Genomic DNA, 9,185 nt, shown 5'->3' with positions numbered 1-9,185 from the left:
GTTATAGAGAATGAATGGAAGTGTCTCTTCGGTTAGTACCTGTGTTGTACCCTCTAACAGTAGAATTTGCATTTCATTTATATGTGTAAATAAAAAGGTAACAGAGTGAAAAGAATAAGCCAAGTGAAAATCAAACCATGTCAAGATTATTAGTTCAGCCTCTAGCCTGTTAATTCCCTACTTGCGATTTCTGAAAGTACTTTATTTATTCTACTAAACTTATGCTTCAAACTGAATATTAAATTGGCGGTTTTACTTCTCATGTGTTAATGTTTGAAATGAGAGAGCAAAGTACAATAGGTTCCTTAACTTTAGAGACGTGGTGCCTTAAAATATGAATGAATCATTCTTTATTGATTTAATTTATATATATTTTGGGGCTATAATCAAAGATAATGTAAACCAAAACATTTTTACTAGAAAAGCGTACCCTTGTTTTGCACAGAACACTAGGGGTGGTAAAAATCAAAGCCATTTGGAAAAAATCACATACAGCAAATGTTAAGAAGCAAATGGATAAATCAGGGGCACCTGGGTGGCTTAGTTGGGTAAGCATCCAACTCTTGGTTTCAGCTCAGGTCTTGATCTCACAGTTTGTGAGTTCAAGGTGTGCATCCGGCTCTGCGTTGACAGCACGGAGCCTGCTTGAGATTTTGTCTCCTTCTCTCTCTGCCTTTCCCTCACTCATGCAAACCCTCCGTCTCAGAAATAAATAAACATTTTTTTTAAAAAAAGAAGTAAATGGATAAATCAGACTTCTGGCAGAGGACTAGGTAAATCAAGATCTTGTGGAGTCATGGTGGGGGCCTGGCGGCAGCAAAGAACACAAGAAATATATTCAGAAACACAAAGATGTAGCTGGACCGGCAGCAGTAGTCAAAGCACTGTGCTCAGTGAGGAGACCTCAGCTCTGTCTAAGTCAGGTTGTGACGCCTTGTCAACTCATTTACCTGGCAGTTAGGAAATTAACTTCCATCCAATCATCTTCCTTTCTCATCAAGTTTATCAGTACCCAGCACACTCCCACACACACAAGAGAGGGAGCTTTGGGCACACGTGCCCACGTACAAACACACACACACACACACACACACACACACACACACACTTCTAACCACACATTGCAAAGGGAAGTGAGGAAATATGGGACCTCCAGATTCTCTTTGCAACATGCTGATATCGTGAGACATTCCCTTGGAGGCCAATATACTGAACTTGGAAGAAATTTGAATTTTAGTATTTTAGTATTGACTTCCCATTATCTCTCTATTGCCTTCCTAATACTTATTAAACTTTGTATTTTGGGTTTTGTTGCATAAGAAAGAGAGAATAATTCTGCTGTGGCTGTTTCATGATAACTGAGAGGGATGTTGAGAGGAAAATGTAAAATCGTCCTTTCTGAGTTTGTCATTAATTAAAAAGCTATTTAAAAAAGCAAAGTCTCATTATTAAATACTTTTTTCCTCCTAAAAATATAACTGACCCTGTGGATTCTGGCTGGATAATGCTGAGGTTGGTTCCCAGGAGCTGGCAAAGAGGAGGGGGTATAGAGATATCTGTGGTTGGCTTCTAAGGAGCACATCATCAGATCTTTCACAACACAGGTCAACACCCCTATAAGCACCCTCTCATGGGCATGCTCAGTGTTTGTTCCCTTTTCTCATTGCAGAAGGCAAAAGCCACCCATACCCGCGTTATATGTTTCCAAGTATAAAATAGAAAATTAAGACTTTATTCTTTGATATACTCCCACTCTTCTTCCTTGCCTATAAATTAGACTTCCATAATAAGGAGGAGAGATCTGGAAATAAATGACATGTTCCTGGATGTAACAGAGACTACCTGTGTGTGAGGTTCCTGGTAATCCCTTGATTTCCGTGATGTCACGATTGGGTGTCAGTTTGGGTCCTCTGGGTCTCTAGATTGAGTCCCAAGATAGTTGAAAGTACAAGAGATGGCTTGGGGGTGACTCCTGTGAAAGATAAAAAAGCAAAGAAGCAGTAGTCAGGAAAAGCTTTCAGGTCTGACATGTGTGAAAAGAGAAGAGTCAGAGGGAAGATTTGAGCAGGAAGAGCCCGGACTGAGATGCAGCTCTGTGAAAAGTCTCTGCCAGTGCACGGCTTGCCCATAAAGAACTGCTGGGCAGAGATGACCGGGCCCTGGTAGCCCTGCTGTCTCCCCTCGCTGGCTGGGAGCTCCCAGGGAACACGTATCCAGCTTGAATGCTGCTGTGGATCTTGAAGATGCTGTAGCTAGCGGCCGTCGGCTGACTGCACTCCTCACCACAGGCTCCCTCTTGAAGGGAAACGGAGCAGCACACCCACGGCTGCCACAGTCTGCCCCTTGTACCACACGGATCCACTTGCCCACACATCTGGGGAGCAGCTCTTCAGCGATTCCTTAGTGCATCTCTCTTCCTCAGGGGAGACTTAGAAGAGTGAGCTTCGTGGAGCAGACTACAACTCCTGTCACTGCAAGTAGTCTCAGGGCCACAACCGGTACTCATCATCTCCCTTCTCCACTACTGACATTCCACTCACCTTTGGCCATCACTTCTGGACGTCCTAGTAGGGGTGTGTCTCAAACCCTCATTCCTCTGGAAACTATGCCCTTCTCAAGCCAGGGCTGAGGCACTATCCATTCACAGCTACAATTAGACAAGGAGTACCAAGAGATATCAAAGTGTACCATCTGAGTTTCACAGATGTCCTGCCTCCCCCGCTGTGGAACAGCAGTGCTACCTCCTCCTACAGATAAAGGTCAATTAACTCTGCCAATATGGTGACTCCAACTCCTGCTTTCTAGATGCAAGGCGTCCAAGGTCCTCATGTGTCAGTTGGAGTTTACAGTTTAGCGGAACTCTGACTTTGTCCCTCCCCAAAAGTACACCCCTTTGGGGACCAGAGGCTCCAATGCTACAGATTCCAAAGCTGTTGGGATAGGAAAAACAAAATTCTTCACTGAGTCATCGATGGGAAGTGGGGCCATTCCTGATTTCACCCCTTGGATCTAGGATCCTCCTGGGGACACACAGTGCCTTATGGAGGTCCCTGACTGGGTGCAGATACTGCCATCTGAAGGATAGCACCCCATCCTTACAGAGTATGACCTTTAAGTGGGCTCCTTAGCTGTACCTTTATTCGGGAAGGGCATTCCAATGCTCTACCAGAGTGGCAGCTTCTGGATAATGTAAATGTAATACAACCAGCCTATTTCATGGTCATGGGCCCGCCCTACCCATTTTCATTGTAAAGTGGGTTCCCCTTTGGATGATATTTTGTGGGATTCCATGTGTCTCAGGCACTCTATAAGCCCCTAGATTGTGGTTATAGCTTAGGCTCTGTAAGTAGGAGACCCAAAGGCAAACCCATACCCTAAATAGATGTCTATTCCTGTGCAAATAAACCACTGGCTCTTCCGGGACTGAAGGGGCCCAATGTAGTCAATTTGTCACCAAGAGGCCAGTTGATCTCAAGGGATAGTGTCATGTCAGGGACTCACTCTTGGTCTCTGCAGTAGGCAGATTAGGTATTCAGAAGGGGCAATAGTTACATCTGTCTTGGCAAGTGGGAGTCCATGCTGTGGGCCAACACATTGCTTCCATCTCTGCCATTATGACCACTCTGCCCATGTACCCACTTTGCCTTTTGTGAAGTGGCTAATGTCAACTAGCCAAGTCATTTTGTCCGCTTGGTTGTGCAGTACCTCTTCCATGGTGGGTGCTTCTTGGTGGATGTTAACAGGTGATACAAAAATGTTTTAACATGTGGTGTTTACTCCATGTATTCATTCCTGTGCCTTTACCCATTATCCCCTTTGTCACAGGCTCTGACACTTTTTTTCAGGCTCCTGACCAGCTGACCAGGCCATTCACCACTGCTCATGAATCCATACACATGCTCACCTCACTTCTCCTTTACACACCAAGTGGATGATCTGATGCACCACTCAAAGTTCTACCATTGGAAATTTTTCCCTTGCCACTGTCTTTCAAGGCCACCATTGTGTGTATCTATAATGTGGCCATCATCCCCTTTACTGAAATGATAGATCCCTGAATCTTGGTAGGGTTCATCTCCCACCTTCTTGAGCAAACATGTCTTACAGAGGCTTCTAATATACTAGCATACTCTAGGATACTATATAGTGTATTCCAGTATATTACCTCTCTTCCTACAAGATCAGAACGATGTCATCTGTAATGAGTCACTGATATTCTTCAGAATGCCCAGATAGTCCAGATCTCTTGAGGCTACGTTATGACAGAGGGCAGGAGAGTTGACGTTAGCTCTGGAGCAGAAGTGTAAAGAAAGAATAGCATCAGTTCCAAAAGAAGGCAAACTGTTTCTGGTGTTTTTTTTCTAAATGGGTTAAAATAAACATATTCCCCAAATTAATGACCACATATCATGTACTTGAGGCCTTAGTCACCTGCTCTAGCAACACCACCACGTCTAGCACTGCAGCTGCAATTGGGGCTACTGCTTGGTTGAGTCTGCAATAGTGTAAAGTCACTCCCCAGTTATCAACCTGGTTTCTGTAGAAGCCAAGTCGGCTAGTTAAGAGGGGAAATGATAGGAACAGCCACCCCTACATCCTTTAGACCTTTAAGAGCAGCACCAATCTCCACCATCAATACCCAGAATATGATATTGTCTTTGACTTATCATCTTGGTAGGAGAGAGTGAGGGCAGGTGTGTAGAAGGGCAGTCAGAGGCTTCCACCTGGCCTTCTCCACTATGATAGCTCTTACTCCACAGGTCAAGGACCCAGTGTGAAGGTTACTCCAACTGCCAAGTATGTCCAGCCGAATCATACTTTTGGGGACTGGGAGAACAGCCACAGGTGTCCTTTACTAGCGAAGCCTTAAAGAGCAGTGAGTGTTCGGGGCTCCTGGGAGGCTCAGTCGGTTAACATCCGACTTCGGCTCAAGTCATGATCTCATGACTTGTGAGTTTGTGAGTTTGAGCCCCACATCAGGCTCTGTGCTGACAGCTCGGAGCCTGGAGCCTGCTTCGGATTCTGTGTCTCCCACTCTCTTTGCCCCTCCCCCACTCATGCTCTGTCTCAAAAACAAATAAACATTAAAAAATTTAAAAATAAAAAGAGCAGTGAGTTTTCCTGCCTACACCCTTCTAATAAGACTTGGTACTCACCTAAGTGGGAAGACTTCCTTTGTGGGCTGTATAGGCAAGCAGATATACAGGCTTTATACTGGGCTCTTTGTAAAGAGGAAGGAGGTGGGTGTTCCTCAGGGAGAGAAAGAAAAAAGCTCAAATTCCAAGAAAGGACATCAAGCTGAAGTAGAAGTGGGGAAAATTCAAGACCTCCTGATGGCTCTGAAGCAAGGAATCTATGCTTTGATGAGTCTACATTTTGTTAGTTTACTCAGAGATATTTGATATATTTTTAGTGCCATAGCAAATAACATCGTTTTTTAAATTTCATTTTCCACGTATTCCTGGCATTTAGAAATAAAGTTGATTTTTGCATATTGACTTTATTTCAGCAAACTTGCTAAACTTACTTGCAAATTCCAAACGTTTGTCCATTCTTTTGGATTTATACATATATAATATTTCATCTGAGAGTACAGTTTTACTTATTCCTTTGTGATGCCTGTGTATTTTCCATCAATGCTCCAGTCTTCTCTTTATGGAATTCCTTTAATTATGTGTTCTCTTAAAGCCACTTTACATTATCCTTTGGATTTCATTGTTGACTTCCTTCACATCAATAACCACTATATGTTTTGTTATATCATTTTATTGTATTTTACATTTTTTCTATATTTTCCCCAAGTTTTTATTTTGAAAAATTTTCAACCTTCAAGTAAGCTTCGTATAGTAATGCAAATTCTATATATCCTTCACCTGGATTCACCAATTGTAATATTTTGTTCCACTTAGTTTTCTGGCTATATACTATTACACACAAACTTTTTGGCTTTGGCTAAGCCATTTGAGCCATATGAGATTTAGTTGCTGATATCAAGTCAACTTACCTTAAATATTTCACCTTGTTTTCCCCCCTAAGCAAGGGAATTCTCCTATAAATCAGTTATCATATTAGAGATATTCAGCATTAATTTATAATATTATCTAATATTCAACTCCTATCCAAATTTCCTAAACTGTGTCAATACTGTCCTTTATAAGCCTTTTTTTTTTTAATTCAGAAACCTATCAAGGATCCTGCGAAGCATTTAGTTGTCACTTCTGTTTAGTCTTTTTTAATCTAGAATATTTCCCCATTTTTTTTCTCTCATCACATTGGCATTTTTGAAGATTCCAAGCCAGTTGGACGTGTTGTAGAATGTTTTTCAATTTGAACTTGTATAATTTTCCTCATGACTAAATTCACATTAACATTTTGGCAGAAATATTACATGGGTGATACACTCAGATTTATTTTCAAATGTGAAACTAATCTGAAATTAACTCAACTTCATCATGATGCATTGTTTTATATATAGACTATATGTAGAATTCTATATACATGCATTATATATTTTATATTATATTTACATTCATACATAGAATTTGAGAGAGAGATATCTCAAATATATATGTGTGCAAAAGTCCTAAACTAAATTCTGGCAAACCAAATATTTATTTATTAAAATCCAATAATGCAATATGACTGGAATTTTTATCTTCTTCCTGTTCAATACAGAGACTTCAGAATATTTTTTTTCATTTATCTCTCTAAATGTTACTGTTTTGTGTTATAAGTCTATAATTTTAGGCATATATATGTGTATATACATATGAATGATGTTTTATATATGTATTTTCAGTTGTTCTTCATTTCTTTCTTCCCCCTTCAATTATTTTCCTTTTTTCTTATAGAACAGTCTTTTAGTATTTCCTTCGGAGTGGATCTTTGGTACAGCTCTTTTGTTTGATCAGTGGATAAACTGTAGGCCATAAATGACTGAATGAAGTACCCCCCATCCTTAGAGGCAAAGCCTGGACTGGCAGCCATGTAACTCTCACCCCTGGGCTAGTGCTTTTATCTTCACATCATTTTGTTTGTTTATTTTTAAATGTGTCTTTATTTATTTTGAGAGAGAGAGATAGAGAACAAGTGGGGGAGTGGCAGAGAGAGGGAGACAGAGAATCCCAAGCAGGTTCCATGCTGTTCAGCTCAGACCCCAATGTGGGGCTCAAACTCACAAACTGCGAGATCATGACCTGAGCCAAAATCTACAGACACTCAACCAGCTGAACCACCCAGGGGCCCCTCTTCCACATCATTTATTTTATTTTATTTTATTTTTTATTATTTTTTTTAATATATGAAGTTTATTGTCAAATTGGTTTCCATACAACACCCAGTGCTCATCCCAACAGGTGCCCTCCTCAATACCCATCACCCACCCTCCCCGCCCTCCCACCCCCCATCAACCCTCAGTTTGTTCTCAGTTTTTAAGAGTCTCTTATGCTTTGGCTCTCTTCCACTCTAACCTCTTTTTTTTTTCCTTCCCCTCCCCCATGGGTTTCTGTTAAGTTTCTCAGGATCCACATAAGAGTGAAACCATATGGTATCTGTCTTCCTCTGTATGGCTTATTTCACTTAGCATCACACTCTCCAGTTCCATCCATGTTGCTACAAAGGGCCGTATTTCATTCTTTCTCATTGCCACGTAGTACTCCATTGTGCATATAAACCACAATTTCTTTATCCATTCATCAGTTGATGGACATTTAGGCTCTTTCCATAATTTGGCTATTGTTGAGAGTGCTGCTATAAACATTGGGGTACAAGTGCCCCTATGCGTCAGTACTCCTGTATCCCTTGGGTAAATTCCTAGCAGTGCTATTGCTGGGTCATAGGGTAGGTCTATTTTTAATTTTTTGAGGAACCTCCACACTGCTTTCCAGAGCGGCTGCACCAATTTGCATTCCCACCAACAGTGCAAGAGGGTTCCTGTTTCTCCACATCCTCTCCAGCATCTATAGTCTCCTGATTTGTTCATTTTGGCCACTCTGACTGGCATGAGGTGATATCTGAGTGTGGTTTTGATTTGTATTTCCCTGATGAGGAACGATGAGCATCTTTTCATGTGCCTGTTGGCCATCCAGATGTCTTCTTTAGAGAAGTGTCCATTCATGTTTTCTGCCCATTTCTTCACTGGGTTATTTGTTTTTTGGGCGTGGAATTTGGTGAGCTCTTTATAGGTTTTGGATACTAGCCCTTTATCCAATATGTCATTTGCAAATATCTTTTCCCATTCCGTTGGTTGCCTCTTAGTTTTGTTGATTGTTTCCTTTGCTGTGCAGAAGCTTTTTATCTTCATGAGGTCACAATAGTTCATTTTTGCTTTTAATTCCCTTGCCTTTGGGGATGTGTCAAGTAAGAAATGGCTACGGCTGAGGTCAGAGAGGTCTTTTCCTTTTTTCTCCTCTAGGGTTTTGATGGTTTCCTATCTCACATTCAGGTCCTTTATCCATTTTGAGTTTATTTTTGTGAATGGTGTGAGAAAGTGGTCTAGTTTCAACCTTCTGCATGTTGCTGTCCAGTTCTCCCAGCACCATTTGTTAAAGAGACTGTCTTTTTTCCATTGGATATTCTTTCCTGCTTTATCAAAGATTAGTTGGCCATACTTTTGTGGGTCTAGTTCTGGGGTTTCTATTCTATTCCATTGGTCTATGTGTCTGTTTTTGTGCCAATACCATGCTGTCTTGATGATTAAAGCTTTGTAATAAAGGCTAAAGTCTGGGATTGTGGTGCCTCCTGCTGTGGTCATCTTCTTCAAAATTACTTTGGCTATTTGGGGCCTTTTGTGGTTCCATGTGAATTTTAGGATTGCTTGTTCTAGTTTCGAGAAGAATGCTGTGCAATTTTGACTGGGATTGCATTGAATGTGTAGATAGCTTTGGGTAGTATTGACATTTTAACAATATTAGTCTTCCAACCCATGAGCACGGAATGTTTTTCCATTTCTTTATATCTTCTTCAATTTCCTTCATAAGCTTTCTATAGTTTTCAGCACACAGATCTTGTACATCTTTGGTCAGATTTATTCCTAGGTATTTTATGTTTCTTGGTGCAGTTGTGAATGGGATCAGTTTCTTTATTTGTCTTTCTGTTGCTTCATTATTAGTGTATAAGAATGCAACTGATTTCTGTACATTGATTTTGTATCCTGCAGCTTTGCTAAATTCATGTATCAGTTCTAG

This window comes from Lynx rufus, unplaced genomic scaffold (genome assembly GCF_022079265.1).
Source record: "Lynx rufus isolate CCGP_SWC_20201006 ecotype Redwood Valley unplaced genomic scaffold, mLynRuf1.p SCAF_3, whole genome shotgun sequence".
Taxonomy (NCBI): Eukaryota; Metazoa; Chordata; class Mammalia; order Carnivora; family Felidae; genus Lynx; species Lynx rufus.
Note: the sequence above shows the minus strand (reverse complement) of the source record.